Source organism: Microcaecilia unicolor, chromosome 3 (genome assembly GCF_901765095.1).
Source record: "Microcaecilia unicolor chromosome 3, aMicUni1.1, whole genome shotgun sequence".
Classification (NCBI taxonomy): domain Eukaryota; kingdom Metazoa; phylum Chordata; class Amphibia; order Gymnophiona; family Siphonopidae; genus Microcaecilia; species Microcaecilia unicolor.
The window spans coordinates 387,067,928-387,088,704 of NC_044033.1; positions in this window are offsets into that span (position 1 = coordinate 387,067,928).

Below are 20,777 nucleotides of genomic sequence, written 5' to 3' on the forward strand. Positions count from 1 at the left end.
AAAGTACAAAGATCAGGGGACACTCAATGAAATTACATGGAAATACTTTTTAAAGAAATAGGAGGAAATATTTTTTTTCACTCAAAGAATAGTTAAGCTCCGGAACTCATTGCTGGAGGATATGGTAACAGCAGTTAGTGTATCTGGGTTTAAAAGAGGTTTGGACAAGTTCCTGGAGGAAAAGTCCATAGTCTGTTTATTGAGCAGGACATGGGAGAAGCCACTGCTTGCCCCAGAATTGGTAGAATGGAATGTTGCTGCAAATTGGGTGTCTGCCAGGTACTTGTGGCCTGGATTGGCCACAGCTGGAAGCAAGATACTGGGCTAGATGGACCATTGGTCTGACCCACTATGGCTATTCTTATCTTCTTATGAGAGTTTGAGGGGTCCTTTTACAAAGGCGTGCTAAAAAAATGGCCTGCTGTAGTGTAGATGCGTGTTTTGGGTGTGCGCAGAATCATTTTTCAGCACACCTTAAAAAATGTCTTTTTAAAATTATTTTGCCAAAAATGGACGTGCGACAAAATGAAATTTTCTGGCTACTGTCAGAGACAGGATTCTAGGCTTGGTGGACCTTGGCCTGACCCAGAATGGTTTTTTTAATGTTCTTACAATGGGACCCAGGTAAAGGAATTGAGACACAGATCAGAAAATGTAGTTGAGAAGGAGAAAGAGTTGGGTTGAAATAGACAAATGAGACACAACACATATAAAATGCAAGTTCTGGACTTTCACCAACAGATCCAGTTTTCAGGACAGTTATATTATGTAAATCAATTGCATCTTTGGAAAATTCAGTGTGGAAATCCTGAGAAATGGATCCATTGACTAGAATTTATCATTCTTCCTCTAAAATAAAACTAATAAGCAATAATGCTAAAAATAAATAGTTGACATTCAAAGCAAGTTATGTGTTTACTGGGCTGTTTAAAAGGCTAATCAGAAAGATCAGGTTAGGGGATGTGCAGCTGTGGCATCTGAAATTATCCATCTGGCAGCAATATTCACCTGCTAAATGGAAAAGCTGTCCATCTAGATTACGCCTGCTGAAAATTGATACAGTCACCAGCAAATAAGTATGTTCAGTACCACTGCTTTATGGAAAGCGATGCTGAATATACATATTATGGGAGGAAGTTATCAATGTGGGTTACTGTTAAGACATATTGGACTAGATTCTATGTATCATCATGCCTAAATATTTCTGAGAAGTTCTGAGAGAAGAGGACATTTCTCTGGTAAGTGAACACTATTTTGCTTTGTGCTTTGGGAACTTAAAGATTGGGGTTTAAAGGAGGAATTGTAGGTTAGTGATAGGCAAAATAAAAATATAAAAAGCAAATGTTATCAACTAATCTCCATAGTCTTTTCCCCTTAGTTTTAAAACTTTGTACCACAGCATTAACAGAGAGACTCTAGCAGGCACTGCAGGATCTAGTTTAGTATTAAGGGAGAATAAAGAGAGAGAGAGAGAGAGAGAGAGAGAGAGGGAAAAGCAAACAGGACCTAGTTTAGTATTAGGCGGGGAATAGAGAGAGAGAGAGAGAGAGAGAGAGAGAGAGAGAAGCAAGCATTATTAACTAGTTGCCGTGGAGGGGCATAATCGGGCCGGCCATCTATATGGGCGGCCATCTTTAAGGCCGGCCCCGGAAAGCAGCCATCTTTCGTTTCAATAATACGGTCGGGGCCGGACAAATCTCAACATTTGGGCTGGCGTTAGAGATGGCTGGCATCAGAGATGGCCACCATTGGATTTTGCTGATAATGAAAACTAATGGCGGCCATCTCAAACCCAGCCAAACCCAATGCATTTGGTCGTGGGAGGAGCCAGCATTTATAGTGCAGTGGTCCCCCTCACATGCCAGGACACCAACTGGGTACCCTAGGGGGCACTGCAGTGGACTTCACAAATTGCTCCCAGGTGCATAGCTGCCTTACCTTGGGTGCTGAGCCCCCTCAAAAACCCCCAAACCCACTACCCACAACTGTACAACACTACCATAGCCCTTATGGGTGAAGGGGGGCACCTAGATGTGGGTGCAGTGGGTTTCAGGTGAGTTTTGGAGGGCTCACATTTACCACCACAAGTGTAACAGGTAGGGGGGGCCTGGGTCCGCCTGCCTGAAGCACCCACTAAAACTCCTCCAGGGACTTGCATACTGCTGTCATGGAGCTGGGTATGACATTTGAGGATGGCACAAAAATGTTTAAAAAATATTTTTTGGATGGGAGGGGGTTGGTGACCACTGGAGGAGTAAGGGGAGGTGATCCCCGATTCCCTCCGGTGGTCATCTACTCAGTTGGGGCACTTTTTTGAGGCTTGGTCCTAAAAATAAATGGACCAAGTGAAGCTGGTCAAGTGTTCGTCAGAGCCGGCCTTCTTTTTTCCATTATCGGCCGAAGCCGGCCATCTCGTAACCATGCCCCCATCCCGCCTTCCGTACCCTGCCGAAACACCCCCTTTAACTTTGGCCGACCCAGTGGCGGAAAGCAGTTGGAGCCGGCCAAAAATCGGCTTTCAATTATACCGATTTGGCTGGGTTTAGGAGATTGTGTCGGAAGATGGCCCTTCCTTCGAAAATAAGCAGGATAGTGTACAACCCTTTTCCCATAGTTTTAAACTGAAATTTTCTCTAGAAGTAGGCATTTTTCCCATAGTTTTAAACTGAAACCTTTTCTAGAGGTAGAAACTTAACAGCCAAAAACTCTTGTTCTAAAAGGCAGTTATTTTCTGTTGTTTGGCTGCTTGAGAGGTAGCAAGTCCAGGGACCTCAATTAGGTGCTAACTAAGGTGTGGGGAAGTAGAATATTTGCATAGATTGCTGAGTTAGCTTCAAAGAGCCTGTTAAAAAAAAAGGCCCCTTAGATTCAAAACTATATGAATAGGAAAGGTCCCACTGAACTTTCTTTCTGAGAAGTTCTGAGAGAAGAGGACATTTCTCTGGTAAGTGAACACTATTTTGCTTTGTGCTTTGGGAACTTAAAGATTGGGGTTTTAAGGAGGAATTGTAGGTTAGTGATAGGCAAAATAAACATATAAGAAAAGCAAATTTTATCATCTAATCTCCATAGTCTTTTCCCCTTAGTTTTTGTACCACAGCATTGACAGATAGACTCTAGCAGGCACTGCAGGATCTAGATTAGTCTTCCCACCCACCCTCCCCAACACCCACCCACCTGTAGGACAACCATAGCACCAAGGAAAGAAAAAAAAGGGGGGGAGAAGAAGGGGAATGGAGGTCCATGGAATTGCATAGTCGCTGAAATTAGCCGGCAAGACAAACCAGAGTTATTGTTTAAAGCATCCTGTGTTGTATCTTCATTCTCTGGCCCCTTGGCCCAGAGAATTCAGGATTTGCATTTGCTTAGGTAACCTCTCTTCCACTGCTGTAGCCCCGAGAAATATATGGTGAAGGTCTTCTGTAGATTAGAAAGTTCGCCCTCAACCACAAAGACGAGATAGAGATATAAAACAGAATTCCACCACAGGACCCCAGAGGTGCTGCAATTAATCCCATTGTCCCGAAAAACCAATACCTCAGAGGATCTTCAGTAGTTTAGGCAGTACACTATTACTTACAAAGCGTCTAAATCTCCAACCACAGTCCATTATACAACTATACTTCTGCAATCCCGTACGTTCAACCAGAAAGCCAACCAAATCCATTTGTTGAGGCCATCACTCTGTTGTTCTATTTGGTAAGGTTTTAATCAATTCTTTTGCAAGTTCTACAGTTTCAAAGATCTTCTCCGAACCTTCGTGATATATTCTCAGTTTAGCTGGATATGTCAAGGAAAATTTAAGTTTTTGGTCATATAACGCCGCACAAACAGGCGCGAATGCCCTTCTCGCCGCTGCCAGTCTCACCAAATAATCCTGGAAACACAATATTTTCTGCCTTTCATGTTGAAGTGTCTGACCGGAGCGGAGTGCCTTTAATACCTCTTGTTTGTGACCATAATGCAAGATTTTCATAATCACTGCTCGCGGCCTATCATTTATTTGCCTTCTCGGGCCCACCCGATATACCCGCTCAACTCTCAGAGGACCTTGTAAGTTATTAAGATGCAGCACCTGAGGGAGCCAGTCTTCCAGGAAACTCTCCAATTCTGAGTCCTTTAATTGTTCAGGTAATCCTATGAGTCTTAAATTATTACGCCGTGATCGTTTTTCCAGATCGTCCAGTTTCAATTCCAGCTCAGCTATTTTCTTTTGCATGACCTCCACCAGTCCCGCGATGTCTGCCATGCGGTCTTCGATGTCGCTAATTCTCTGTTGCATTTGATCTAGGTCTAAATGAAACCCATCCAGGCGTTCGTGAGCTGCCTCCGCTCTGTCAAATAAAGCTTGTAGTTTTTTATCCAAGGCTGCTTCCACTGCTGCCGTAACTTCCTCGATAATCTCTGCTGTCCATGCAGAGCACACCATGGAACACTGCTATGCCTGATTATCTGCCATTTTGGTTTCCAAGTTCTTGTTCTTCTCCTTCTCCTTTTTCTGCACTTTTGCTGCCATCTCGCTTCACTCTTGGGGATCAGCACCAAATTTTCTTGCCGAAACCCTTAAATGATTTCCACAGGAGACTTTAAGTCAAAAAAATCACCTTTAAGCTTGTTTAGCGAGTAAGATTAGGAGGAAGTGCAGGAGCTCCGCTTTTCAGCGACCGCTCATCCTCACGGCACCACGTGACCTGGGTCTCACTGAAGGTTTAAATAATCCAAGATATTTAATGTCCTTATTATACCAGCAGATTGGGATATTTGTGAGAGTTAAATTATGACATAAGACATTGAGGGGGAGGGGTTCAGTTTTATTCCAATTTATGGTGTAGCCGGATAGATTACCAAAGGATTCTATTAGATTAAAGACCTCAGGTATGGAATGTTCAGGGGATGAGAAATAAAGTAAGGGGAAAGGGAAAGGGAAATGGGACTTGATATACCGCCTTTCTGAGGTTTTTGCAACTACATTCAAAGCGGTTTACATATATTCAGGTACTTATTTTGTACCAGGGGCAATGGAGGGTTAAGTGACTTGCCCAGAGTCACAAGGAGCTGCAGTGGGAATCAAACTCAGTTCCCCAAGATCAAAGTCCACTGCACATGGGTTAGATTCTATATATGGCGCCTGAAAAATCTGCACGGTAAAAAAATATGCCTAGGTGTATTCTCTAAAGTATGCCTAAATTTTATAGAATTGGCTTAAATTTCCATGCAGTATATAGAATATGGGGAGCGCCTCTCCATGTGACCAAATTTGGTCATGTCCATTTAGGCCATGTTTTACTTGACCTAAATCCTGATGCCTAAATTAGGCACAGAGGGGGAGATTCTATATATGGCGCTTTAAAAAATTGACACTGACTAAGCATATTTTATAATCAGTGCCTATATATAGAATACGCTTAGTTGATATTTCAGCGCCTAAATCTATATGCATCCATTTACACCAATGAAAACATGGCATAAATCTCAGTACCTAGATTTAGGGTCACTGTGAAATATTCTATAGCTAGGTGCCTAAATTTCAGAACACCCATGAAACACTCATTTCCCCGCCTATAACCACGCCCCTATTTACTTGCATGATTTAGAAGTTCAGCAAACATCATTACAGAATACGATTAGCGAGTTGTGCGCCTAAATTTTAATCAGTGCCAATTAGTGATCGTTATTGCTTGTTAAATGATGTTCCCTCAACACTCATTAGCTTGTTAAGCTTGTTAAATTGTGCACATTGTTGTAGAATCCATGCCAATTTCGGCACAGATCTCTTGCACACTATAGAGAATCTGGGGGAAAGCAGGTATATTCTATAATAATGCACATGGATTTTTGAAATGCTTACGACCTGCCCATTCCATGCCTATAATCATGCCCCCTTTTCAACTATGCGACTTGGAATTTACGCACATCGTGTTACAGAATTTAGTTGGCGAGCTGTGCACATAAATGTTAATGCCAATTAGTGCTGAAAATTGCTTGTTAACATCCAATTAACAGTGCTGGTTAGCTAGTCAACCAATTAAGTTACACAATATTGTTGTAGAATATGCTTCAATTTCTACACAGAATTTGGGTGCATCTGCATAAGCAGCTAATTTAACGTGGGTATTTTTGTACCTTGGATTACCTTTGAGGCATGAATACTGAAAAGCAGGAGTTCCAGAGCTAAAATAAATAATAAAGGTGATAGCCGCCTGCATCACATGACAATAAGTTGGCTATTGTCGAAAGATATTCTTCCCTTAACAAATCTGTTTGAGAGGGGTGAATAAGCTTGGCGATAACTGAGGATGAGTGGTCAGTTAAAAGTTTCGCATATATTTTACAATCGTAATTAAGTAACAAAATGGGTCTAAAAGTTTTAGTAAGTAAAGGATCACGGCCTAGTTTAGGAAGTGCTATAATTATGGCTTCAGAAAATGAACCTTTACTTTGTTTTTAATAAAGGAATCATACAGATGCAGGAGTTTTGTTGGAATGATAAGGAGCTGTGTATTTGTAGACAAACCATCTACTTCAGGAGGTGAAAGGGGGGTCCTTCTTTTTGATATGTGCTACCAAACGTTGAAGAAGGATAGCCCTCATTTGATTTCTATTGTCTCTCCTCTTAGTATGGGCTAGTATTGATTTTTGTTTAGTATTATTGTATAGTTATGTTTCCTGAGTCCCTTAATTTTTGTTGATTTGTTTCAAAATTGCAGTTAAAAGAGTGATTTCACCTGGGATCCAGGAAACTACAGACCAGTGAACCCGACCCTGGTTCCGAGCAAAATCGTGGAAGCTACTGCTAAGAACATAATAATTGGACCTCTAGATAATAGCATATGGAGAAGACCTAGCACCCATTTTGAAGAGAAAGTGTGCCTTCTTTAGGACTTGTGGAACAGGCTCCCAGTGCAAATTAGGAACTTGAATGATACCAACAATTTTAGGGGTCCTTTTACAAAGCGGCAATAAGCCCAACACGGGCTTACTGCTCGCTAAAAGGGAAGTACCGCTGAGCTAAAGTTCCCAACCCAAGCATGCATCATATCCGTTGCTACAAAAATATATATATTTTTGTAGCGCCAGTGTGTACCCAGCAGTAATCACTGCCCGGTTACCTCCGGGTTAGCGTAGAAGCCCTTACCACCACTGCAATGGGTGGTGATGAGTGCTCCCCCCCCCCCCCCAAATGGCCATGCCGCATGGCCATTTCCTGAAAAAAAACCCAAAGACCTGCCTTTTACCCGTTGCGGCAAATGGGGGCCTCGGTGTGCATCGAAAACAGCCCCCTTTTGCTGCAGCTTCATAAAAGGGGCACTTAAGAAATTATCGAAATGCATTTCATTTTCATTTCATTTATTATCATTTAATAAACCACTTTTATCCAGAGTGGGATACAAAAATCACATGCACAATATAAAAAACAAAATAAAAATTTATAAAAACAACAAAGAAATAATACAAACAGGCTCATCACTGTGCGGTGTCCTCACTATAGTGAGAGCAGCTTCCAACTCACATCATGGAAGCTTTTTAATATAGGGTAGCGGGGCCTTTTGCACCAACAGGTTATATGAATTGTATGTTGAGAAAAGGTTGGCATGAAGTAGGGTTTTGGTTTTTGTTTGTTTTTATTATGTGGTTTGTTATTTTCATGTTTTTTTTATAATGTATATGTATGTGAATTTTAAGAGTATGTATGTATGTATTTTTGGAATTTGCCTAGTTTACTGGCAGAATATAAATTAATAAACTGTGTATATAAGCATGTGTATATGGGTGAGACAGTCAATATAGTGCATCTGCATTTTTCTAAAAGCCCTCATGAAAGATTCCTTAGAAAATTACAAAGTTCTGGGATAAGAGGCACTGTTCTGTTGTGAATTGATAAGTGACTAAAACACAGAGAACAAAGAACTGCTAAAAGCAGTTGATTTCCCCAGTGGAGAAAGATCTATAGTGTAAAGCCCTGGAGTCTGTACTGGGAGCAGTGTTTAACATATTTATTAATGATCTGAAAAAGGGAGCGATAGTGCCATTATCACATTTTGAGATGTAGATGAGCAGATTATAAGGAATTAGACTTGCAAGACTGGGGAACTGGGCATTGAAATGGCAAATGAAGGACAAATGATGTACATAGGGACACAAAATCCTAACTGCAGGTACATAATGCTGTGTTCCAGGTCAGCAGGTCACCTCCAAGGATAAGGATCCTGGAATCAGCATATGCAGCCCACTGAAATCTTAAGCTTGGCGTGCAGTAGTGGTCAAAAAGTAAAAAAAGAGCAAATAGAATTTTAGGCATTATTCAGAAAGGAACTGAGAATACAGCAGAGGATCAAATAATGTCCTGTAAAGATCCGTATATGTTGTCGCTGCATCTCAGAAAAGATATAGCAGAATTAGAAAGGTACACAGAAGGGAGACAAAAGGGATAAAGGGGATGAAGAACTCCTTTATGAAGAAAGGCTTAACAGATTATGGAGTGGGAAACCATGTAATGTGTGGCAAGAACCACATGTTATGGTCCTTGCAGCAACTGCAAAATCATGAGAAACCAAAAAGTCCTTTCCCATTAGAGCTTATGATCTTAAATGAGAGAATGCTTTACATCCCAAAAAGATTTTTCAATCCTGAATGTGCAAAAAAAAAAAATGTAATGGTGTAACAAGTCATCTACTATAATAAAACTCACCCTCAATGTTCTGAAGACAACGTTCTGAAGTCACTCAGTCACTCACTGAAGGGTTCATGGATTCATGGTGCTGAAGCCACAACACTGACTATGTCTCTCTGCCCCGCCCTCGCATGACGGACCAATCAGAAAAAACACCCTCAACATTCTGAAACACAAAGGACCATCACAACACCATTCCCAGGCAACACTAGGCAACGTAAGACAGACCAATCAGAGGAAACTACGTGACAATAAGGGAGGAGCATTCCCCAGCAGAATGGCTCATTATCTGTGCAGCACGGAGAGCACAGAACCACCGCTGGAACGAGAGAAGAATATTCCTGCTGTGGGTATATGCAAAAATAGACCGGGGGAGGGGGTAGAAATTTTTAAATGCCTAATGCCAGTACTGAAGAGTGCCAGAGGGCCTATAGCACAGACTATATTTGGGATCACTTGACATGGAGTCAGAGGAGCCGGAAAACAACGTGCCTGTCACCATCTGGGACGTGGGCGAACAGGACAAGCTGCGGCTCAGCTGGAAGGATTACCCATGACCCAGCCAGCAGCAAACAGCGACCAAGGAAGGGGGAAGAGTACTCCTTCCCTGCCTAGGAATCGCTGGAGACTGGCTGCCAAACTAACGAAACAACCGCACACCAACGCACCACCTCCATCATTCGAAAGGCATCCACTCTTTCTTCAACAGAAATGCAAACTAATAATACAAAACAAACAAAGAATACATGGTTTCTCAGGCGGCTGCAGGTAACTCCCCACCCCCTTCCTCTTCCCCTTTTGCCGAAGCAGCCAAGGACGTGCCCAACCATCCCCAGCCTCAGGCAAGCTGTCTCCCACCTCGGGGATTCCCCAAGCACCCGGAAAAAGACGGCGCTGATTCCTGCAGCGCATAAATGTTCCAGCATTCCCCTGCAGCCGGCCTGAAATGGACCAAACATACCAGATCACCCCCCGACGGCCCGAGACCGTGCTCTTCTCCCTTCTGCCAACTTAAAACAACCATCCCCGTCCTCAGGCAAGCCGTCATCCACCTCCAGGATGCCCAGAACCCCAGCCCAATGGAAAAAGATGGCGCTGCTTCCAACAGCACATTTCTCTTCCAGCATTCCCCTACAGCAGCCCTGAAACGGCCAAAAAAAAAACGACAGACAAAGAACGTGCTCCTCTACCTTCCGCCCATCTAAAACAACACTGCTGCCTCAGCACAACACAAAAAAAAAACATGGAAAAAAAACACAACACTCAACAAAGGCTGACCCCCCCTACAACCACATTTACATTTCACCAACAGAAAGACCCCCCTCCACAAACCTCCTTGACAGACAAAACCACACACACACAATACAACAGAAACACACCCTCAAAGCCACACACCAATCCAATCCACTTTGCCAGCACAGCAGAGCACATCCCCCAACCCCCAAGCAAAAAACAAAACAAAACAAAAAAAGACACACATCAACAACCTGCACACACACTGCACCCTCACACACACACAAAATAACTCTGTGACACATACACACACACACAAAAAAAACCACATGCTAGCGCCCGTTTCATTGGTTTCAGAAACGGGCCTTTTTTACTAGTAGATTATAATGCCCAAACATATATATTAACCTCCAATTTGAAAAAAGTCACTATTATTTGCGTGCACAATTTAATTGAATAATAAGCTAATTAGTGCTAATAATTGGCTTGTAAACAAGCAATTATTGGCACTAATTAAATCTAATTGGAATTAACACATGTAAAGTTAGGTGCAGGATTCACACCTAAATTTTACGTGCATGTTCAAAAAGGGGCATGGAAATGGGAGATATCATGGGTGGAACCGGGGCATTCCTAAAATTAATGCACGTGAGTTATAGAATAAGGGGGAAATGCTCCTAATTTAGGCATGAAGATTTACACCACGTTTCACTTCATGCAAATGGCTGAACCTAAAGTTAGGCCCGATTCCTCAAAGCCTTGCTCAAACCCCACCTCTTCAATGTCGCCTTCGGCACCTAACCACCATTCTATTCAGGAAATCTGGACTGCCCCTACTTGACATTTCGCCCATTAGATTATAAGCTCTTTGGAGCAGGGACTGTCCTTTTTTGTTAATCTGTACAGCGCTGCGTAACCCTAGTAACTCTCTAGAAATGTTAAGTAGTAGTAGTAGTAGTAGTAGTTCTATAAACTGCGCCTAACTTTACGCATAGCATTTCTTTTGGCACCATATATAGAATTCACCCCTAAGTGCTGAATTGTGCTCTGTGCTGTTCGGAGCTGGCTGAGATTTTTCCTTTATTGCACATCATGACAAGCAACACAAATTCCCAGATGACATGAACATCTGAATCAGTTGGAGAACTGTGAGTGCAAAATATTTGTGCTTTAATTGAAAGAAACCGAGGCAAAAAAGAGAAAGACATTTTTAGCCTACTACAACTAAGATAAGTGCTTGAATACTCTTTATATAAAAGGGGACCGATAAAAGATTGTAAGCGTGCTGCTTGAGTGTTCTGCCTCATGCTCATTATATGGGGTTCACGTGCTTTTCTGATAGTCCACAAAAATGTTAAGTAATATAATATAGGAAATCTTTTTGGAGTTTTGCTTTGTTGTACAGTTGACGTCTATATTTAAGACTTCTTTGACCACACATTGATTTTTCAGAATAAATATGCCAGAATAAAGACAGGTATTACTATAACATTTTTGAAAAAATGTCAAAGGCACAGTAACAGCCTTTAATTATAAAAAGTGGAAAATTGTGCATTTGGATGCTAGAGAAGCAGAAAAGATAAAAATGATAAAAAGGAGATGAGGGAAATCAAAACACTGAAAAATTAGATGTCCTGATAACACAAGGTGAAACTGCATTTTGTTTTATTTTTGGAGATTGGAATATCTTATTCTTTTTGGACTATGCTTAATATAGGATGAAATATACATGCTTTTCTTTCTTCAGGTTTACATCTCATGTAAAGACTGGCTTCTCTGGGTTTCCATTGCATTTTTTGTCCATTAATTTACATTTCTAATTTGTGGTCCTTTTTTCTGTATTAGGTGAGGGTCTAAACCATGTTCTGGGTACACGACAGAGGTGAAGTATTTTACTAGTTTTCAGTTTATGTGTAGATATATGTTGCAGTCCAGCTTGTTCTCTTTTTCCAGAAGGTGCATTTGGTTGTTCCAGGACCTGTTGCTGTATTTGTAGTGCTATGTTTTCATGGATAGGGCCATTGCTGTTTGAGTCCCAGGAGTTAATACTGTTGTGGCGTGACATGGTTCTGTAGGGTTTGCATTGTGGCTCTGTCTCACTTTCTATACTTTCACTTTCTGAATACACAGAACTGTATTTGAATTTTATTCATACCCTTTTCTTAATCTCATTTCCCATCTAGTCCTGCCTAATTATGCTTTCACCTACCACCCTTAATAATTTGTTTGTCCTTGAAATAGTCTAAATCCCTGTGGGCCGATGATCAGAAGCAAACGCAGGTGCTAGAGGCTGTTAGTGCCATACTAGCGCCTGTGTTTGCTACCGCCCAGTGATCAGAGCCCCCGAGCGCATGAAACAACGCACTCGCGGGCTCTGAATGCAAGTAGCACGCAAATGCATGCAAAACAGGGCTAAACTTATTCATCCCCAATGATCAGTGACCAACATGCCAAAGATTGACTCGCTGGCCATGGCAAACTCTATGCCAGCTCGGAGCTGGCGTTAGGGTTTGCAGACCATTGGGGAGGAATGGTGAGCCCTGTCCAGCATACATTTGCATGCTAGCAGGCCACATTCCCCCCAAATGCAGCAGCCCCCACACAGGAACCTCGACCCAACCGACCAATCCCTCACCAGCGACAGGGGGCTGGAGGTCCAACGGACCACCGGTCCCCCGACCCCCCCCCCCGACACAGGTTTAGGGGGGCTGCAGATACGGTGGGTCTCCAGTCCCCCTAACCCCCCCCAGCATTCCTGAGATGTCCCTGGTAGCCCAGTGGGCCACGGTCAATCCCCCCTCCCACCCACCCACCTGGTGGTCTAGTGGCCCTTCCCCACCCCCCTACCTTAGGTTGGAGGAGGGAGGTAATTGGTTGAATGATGCTATTGAACACTGCAAAGATGGCACTTGGGACTTTTTCTTGTAGTGTCTCTTATAGCCAATTTTAGAACGGGGACCATATCATGGGAGTGGGTAGAATGTGTGGAAGTACTCTTTTAATAGCCAGTTTGACTCCCTGTTGTCGCCACCTCTCTCAAAATAATTATGTCTAGAGATGATGGTACTGCATGCCCATGCAACTTGATCTAACAGCCTCTTTATTCCTTTTCTAGGTCTGATACTTCACCACAAGCAACCTGCTTCCATCCCCTGGTAGGACAGTCAGGGACAAAAGACACAAACCTACAGGCCAGTCGAACACACTATGACTGTCCAACACCATTCTTAGCTGTACCCTGACACCTTGCAAAGCTCCAAGCAGCAGGCTCTTCAAATCTAGTTCACTAGTCTCTCACTGTGTGTGACCAGCCTCTACTTGCCTGGTAGCTTCCTCGCCCTTGCCTTTCTAGAAGTACCCTGCCTTCTGATCCTCTTCTTTTCTCACTCACTGTCTGATTAGACTCACCTGGTTGTCCCAAACTTGTCTCCCTAATACTGTGATTCACAGCAGTCTCTCCTAGAATGACATTACCTCTTTTCTCATTTTCATTTCAATTCCTAGAGTGTCTTCTGGTTCTCTGAAGGGCTAACTGCTCCCCATCTCTGTGCTGAGTACAGTTCTATCTCCATCAAAGACCAGTACAGTTATCTGTGAATTCTACACAACTTATACTGTTCTGCCCATTTCTGCAGTGCAGTAAGTCATCTCCCTCTGCTCCTTGTCAAACCTACACTGTATCCTAAATTAAATTCCAGGGTAGCTAAAGACTCCATATATTTAGCTTCTTCTTAGCTGAACCCATTGGTTCAGATTTTGAGCTGCTGTGGTCTTAGCAACTCTGAGGTCCTTTCCTCACATAGCAAAGGTCTCTGTATTGGAACAAAGAGCACTGCGGATTCGATGATCTCTATCTGTTGAACCACAGGTATCACCCAGTCAATCTCTGTAATACACTGGTAATACTACAGCTAGTATATAACTGGTTAAATATGTGAGCTTAGAAACATAACCAGTTATTACCCTGAAGCTATCATAGAGACCTTTTTTTGCCACTTTGGCATTTGGGGGTGAACAAAAACCACAAGGGGATTAAGGGGGCAACCCCCTCCCTCCTCCAATAGAATGCTGCTCAATAACAGTTTTTTCCGCAAATCCTAAACATGCTTGGTAGCAGCTGTAACTCCCAACATCGATCATTTAGGACATAGACGTTTAGTCTCCTTCTAAAATGAGGAATAAACGTATATGAACTTGCCAAAACCTTGACCCGAAGAAGACATATCCAGATCATGCCCCCTTGCCATTTTCATGCAATTAGGTTTGAGACATGCATACCCCAGTTTTTTTTAAAATGGAGACTTAGACATTTATGCAAGATAAGCTTTTAAGTGCTGATATCTGCATGTATCAACTGCAACTAGATTTTGTACAATGAGGGCCACTGAGTGGCATTTTAGAAAGGGCGTCCAAATTAGAATGTAGATATCTATGTTGGAATGTCTGAAGTTCTGCTATAACAGTGGCAGCTGTACATTCCTTTTGCCTCACATGTCACCACCCAGCTTAATAAACAACTCAGGACTCTTATCTAATCCAAAACATTGGGCAAAAACTGGCCGCAGCTTTATTAACACAATAATTTAACAATACTCAATTGTCCAACCTTAACATTTACAGCCACTTCTCCACCCCCGACCCACATAGCTAGTTGGTGCTGAACTAGCTGGTCCAATTTACCAATGCACAACCTGTGGTGCCGCAGGGTCAGCCTCCCTCTTGTGGTGATGCTGCACATGAGATCCAACTTATATGTTTCCATTGATCCCCCACTTATCAAACCATGTTCTTGTACCTTGCCCTCCATACATTCCTGTTTTGTCCCTGCCTAACTGCTACCATCCTCCCACCACCAACCCACCACCACTCCTATTCCCCAGACAGCACCATAAATACCCCATGAACCACACCCCAAACAAAGACCTCCCAAATCAACTCCCCACTATATACCACAGGGAGGGCTAGGAGGGACACCCTTGCCCTACCTGCATCCTACCCACCACTTTCCCTTTTCCCTACAACACTCTTCCAACTGCCTCGATAATCTACTTTTTCCCCATCCTAACCTCTCCCCCAACAGCACTCTCCAATCCTCTCTCTATCCTTCCCTGCTTGCTTCCTCTAGTCCGACCTTACCCTTGCTCCTCTCACCCTCCCCCTCCTTTCCCCACCCCCTCTCTTGCCTTCCCCAGTGCCAGGCAGCTCCACTACTGTTATCCCCCCCATGTCCAGACGGGGGGGGGGGGGGGGGGGGCTCCTGTATCTTAGGATCTGCTGACATAGATAGAGCCTGTTCTAAAATACATGGTGAACATGGACATTTATATGCCAGTGACATGCAGCAAAAATATCCACAGACATTTATTTCTCCCCAGCTGCCACAGTCTGGTGTCCCTTGCCTTTTTGCTTTCAGGGAGGGGGTACCAACCACTGGAGGATGAAGATGATGACCTCCTCTAATCCCCCCAGTGAAGCACTGCTAAATAGAAGCACCTTTCTGAAACCTAGACATCCCAGGTGGCAGGTCCTGACATCCATCCATGGAGAATAAATGTCTCTGTTTTGGGCCTGCCCTAGCACTGCTGAAAACATGCCCAGACCATATCTCCTTGTCATTTGGATGTTGTAGCCTAGTGGTTAGTGCAGCAGATTCTGATCCTGGGGAACTGGGTTCAATTCCCACTGCAGCTCCTTGTGACTCTGGGCAAATCACTTAACCCTCCATTGCCCCAGGTATGAATAAATAAATACCTGTATACACTATGTAAACTGCTTTGAATGTAGTTACAGAAAGGCAGTATATCAAGCCCCATCCCCTTTCCCTATACCCCAGCTGTGAAAATTCAGAACTTAGGGGTTCTTTAACTAAGCTGTGGCAAAAGGGGGCCTGCACTGGCGTCAGCTTGTGTCTTTGATGCGTGCTGAAGCCCCCTTTTACTGCAGTGGGTAAAAGGCTGTTTTTTCTAAAGAAATGGCCGTGCAGCAAGTGAAGCACTTGCCACACAGCCATTTGGGGGGGGGGGGGGGAGGAACATTTACCCTGCACTAACCCGGCAGTAAGCAGCCAGTGTGTGGCACTGTCCATTTACCACCAGGTAAACACCGGTGCTACAACATTGAAAACATTTTTGTAGCGCTGGAAATGGCGCACACTGGGGGAGGGAACTACTACCAGGCTGCTGCAGTAGCCCAGTGGTACTTCCAGTTTAATGAGCGGTAAGCCCGTGTTGGGCTTACTGCCTCTTAATAAAGGACTCCCTTAGAGATCTAAGTGCCAGTTTATGGACACCCAGCACATGACTGGCACCATTGGCATTCAGTCTGTTCCTATACATCTAGAGTAGGAACATGATGGGCCTTGCCCATGAAATGCCCCTTCCATACCCATCTTACTGCATGTATAAAACTAGGGAGGGGGGCTCATTTTAGAAGCAGAGAAACATCCAAAAAATGACATGTAACCTGCCCATTCCATGCCCATGGCCACATCCACGTTTCAATTATGCAGTTTAGAATTTACAGATATATTAGGCAGTTATCTTCTGTGTATCTTACTAGGAACCCTAGATATATAGCCACTTCCAACTTACACGGTCCTAGATATTCCAATTGTTTCTCATACACTTATCTCAACCATATTTTCCTGCTTTTTCAAGTTATTCCAATTGTTTCTTTTTTTTTTGCCTCTGTAGTGCTTATTCACCAATAATTATTTTTTGTAATATATTTAGCACCAAATTGTTCATCGGCTTTTATACAATCATTTTGATAGACTTTTAATACTTTAAACACTTATCTTTATAAATAGTCAGACTGGGGGCTCAAAACTGTCCGACACGCATGTTTCGCCTGCTAGGCTGTATCAAGGACTTCCCCCTTTTGCCGTTTTCAGTGCCAGCTTCGCTACATTATTTTCGGGATTACCCCTGCAGGGGATGTAGCGAAGCTGGCACTGAAAATGGCAAAAGGGGGAAGTCTTTGACACAGCCTTGCAGGTGAAACATGCATGTCGGACAGTTTTGAGCCCCCAGTCTATTTATACAGATAAGTGTTTAAAGTATTAAAATTCTATCAAAATGATTGTATAAAAGCCGATGAAGAATTTGGTGCTAAATATATTACCAAAAAATAATTATTAGTGAATGAGCACTACAGAGGCAAAAAAAATGAAACAAATGGAATAAATTGAAAAAGCAGGAAAATATGGTGGAGATAAGTGTATGAGAAACAATTGGAATATCTAGGACCGAGTAAGTTGGACGTGGCTTAGAATTTACATGCACTGCATTACAGAATATGCTTAGACAGTTCTTCTGCATGTAAATTCTAATTAATGCCAATTAGTGCTCATAGTTGGTTGTTAACATCCAATTATCAATGTTGATTAGCTTGTTAACCAATTAGCTTATGCACATTGTTATGGAATACACTTTGATTTCCACACAGAATATAAAATCCCAGGGAAAATGTCTAAAAACGTCTAGGAAATGGCCATTTTTGAAACAAAAGAGAGATTTTTTTTTCAGGTTCTAAAATGCTCGTGTTCACCACTTGATGTTTGGACGTTTTAAGCAAACTTAAATTTAGAAGTGAAATGGAAAAATGCCCCTCCAAGGGACTTACTTTTACACATGCACCGCCACTGATAATGGAACGCAAGCAGCACTTGGGCATCTGACACAACACTGAACATCTACACACCATTTGAAAATTGACCTTTATGTGTTTGCCATCCCCCAGCAAATGGCATAATTTGCTTTCAATATCAGCCAATTGTTTGGGTTTTTATTTGTTTATTTTTAAATATTGCGGTTAACTCTGTTTTCTCTCTCTTTTATGGCCCAGCAATATAGTCTTACTCTTCTTCCTTTTTTACATTAATTGTACAAGGTATCTATTAACTCTTTGCATTTCATGTACTCCTGAATTCAGCTTTATCACATATGGGAATAGTAAAAACAAACCAACACAATTTACAAAATTAGATCTTCAGACTATTAATGTCCACATTTTTATGAGGCTAGCGACCTCTAGTGCGTGTTCTATGACTTGCGAATCTAAGTATTTAAAAACAAAAAAACCCTCCTCATTTCGTACTACTACAACTGTACATAATCCCGTACACAGTGCTATGGATACAGTCCACATTTGACAGCTGTCTAAATGTATTTAAAGTTCTTTTTTTTTGTTCCAGTAAATACAATGGTACTTTTTTTTTCTTTCTTCTAGCGTATGCAGTACTGAAGCAGCTGTTACCAGAATAATGTGCTAATTATATGTTGAGCGATCATTCAATCTACAAGCTGAAATCTGACGTCTCTCCAAATTTAGTGAGAAACCCAGTGCTGTTGAACCAATGTCTCATCACAGGGCTCTGATCATTACTTTTCCACCTAAAGGGACCCTCTCTGCTTTCATAAGACAGTTCAGCAATGTGCAGCACACCTTACGGGAGAAATCCATTTACTGAACTTGTTCCTTACACCCTCTTGTGTTTCTACCTGATTAAAGAAGGATGACCTTGGTGATTCAGTTTCCCTCCCCCGGATCGTCATCGGTGGAGTAAAAGGAGGGGGGGGGCCTTATAGGGGAAGGTTGTGGGCTTTTAAGCTTCCCTGCTGTTGGAGTCAGTGCAGTGTGAGCCAGAGAGCAGCTCGTGAGCGGCTCGCCTGCTGGATACAAGTGCCTGGCAGGACACCTTTTGAAACCCTGGACTCCGACCAGAGGGAGGCAGATAATCAAACATAGCTTCTTCCCCCAGCACAGATCTTCCTCTGGAAAGTGTAAGAGGCAGTTCTGCTCCAAGAACAGCAAGCTTTCTCCTGGGCTCTTAGGTCTTCTTTCCAGGGTGCCTGCTGTCACGCACTTCTGCCGCCTCCTGACTTGTGTCCGGGGGGAGGGGAGGACGGCGTTCTTCCTTCTGCAATTAAAAAATAAAAACTTTCCGAGTGTAAACTTTTTTTGAGGGGGAGGGAGGGTTCTCCCTCCATAGACATCAGCAATCGTAGCAGGAAACAGGTAAGGATATCTGAATAAAGTTTACGCGTTACGTGAAAGGCGAATTCCCTCGTAGAGGTAAAATGCTGATGGAATTTGTGATTTAAAGGTACGTTTAGAGACAGGGCTCTCGTATTCTGGTCTTGATCTAATAACGGTCCTCCTGTTTAAAACAAGCTGAAAGTCTGTTGTTAATGAATGAGTCCAATATGAGCTTGCACTGGTTGAAGACAATAACTACAGACCTCAAGGTTGTTATCAATGCATTTCTGTACTATAAACAAGTGCTAAAATAGTCTTTTACATTTCATTCTGAATTTGTGCGCATGAGTTTTTCCCATGTTTGACATTGTGCTGAGTCATCTAACCCTCTTACTCAACTTTAAAGGTATTTATTATTATTATTGCTATTATCGTTTAAAACATTTGTACGCAACTCAACCACTGTTCTAAGTGGATATGAAAGAGCATCCATAATCTAAGGGAACAATACCCTCTTTTATGAATAGAGTACTTTTCATACATCTTTCCATTGGAGGGTTTGGCTTTATTTAACTTATTTGAGGGATCATAATAATTATCCCTGTGATGACTTTTTTTTCCCTGCTAAAAACAAAAGGTGCTTTAATGTTTATGATGCAACATTAGTTGGATTTTATCTCGGGATTTTTATGTTTGGAATTTGTAGTTCTGCTTAATTACATTCATTAATGCAGAAAAAGAACATTCTTATGTTTCAATTCTAAATTAACTTTCTTTTTATAATGGCGGTTGATAGGCTGCTCCAAAATCATGTGACCATCCGCATACTGGGTTCCAGAAGATCATTGTTCCTTCTTTAAAAGCTACTGTAGTTCCGGTTCCGAAACTATTGCCATGTTAGAAAACACTAACCATTCATTTCCCCCCTCTTTTAATCTAAAAATCATGCAATATAGAGCACTGCATTATTGTACAGTCTGGACTAGTGCATACCAGATGTGGCTAGACACAGATTTACACCTGCTCCGAAGAAGGCATAAATATTTGCATGTAAAGTACACATGACTCTGGTGTCTGAAAATGTTCCAAGTAGAACTATGCTGAAAACCGTTCCTTCTGGAATGGAACTAGCATAGTACACTGCTTTAGATATAGTCGGTTAACAGCCTGGTCCAATTGTCTGGTCACTCTACTCCTTTTGTGGTTCTCTGTTGCATTATACTTGTCTCTTTCCTGGGCAGAACCTTTTTTAAATCTATCGATTGGTTAACTGGTGAAGTGCTTCAACAGGGTGTTCAGTCTTCCTACTAGGCAATATATAGAAATAAAGAATAGATTATTTTCCTCTCAATTTACATTTGTTAGGGAAGGGGAGGAGTATAACAATACAAAAGTTATTGTTGGGACTAGCAATAATAACTTTGAGATCGTTGATGCCAAGTTCCGCTGTGCACACACACGTGTATAAATCCCTTCAACGTACTAAATCTGTAGAGCCCTTCATGTTCATATGTAAGTTCTGGAAATGAAATCTCGTTATTTCACTCCAGCAACAAAAGTGCTTAACTGAAAGACATTCGATTTTCTTCTTGTAATAAAATGATAAGTATTCATTTTGTTTCTTCCAGCTCCAGATAACTTGCTTCTTGTGGACAGCTTGCTTTGAGTTAAAGGAACTACGTCAAGGTCACTCTATGTCAGGCTATATTTTGCCCATCTGTTTTATTGCTTACAATAACTTCAAAGAACACAAAGCTAAAGTAATCCTTTTTCTTACAAAGATCGTAAGGAAAGCATACTCTCTAGATGCAGCTGGTTCAGAAGATATATTGTAGATATTTCCATGCGTTGGAGATGTAATTTTGATTCTGTGCTTTCTAGGAAAACTGCCTCG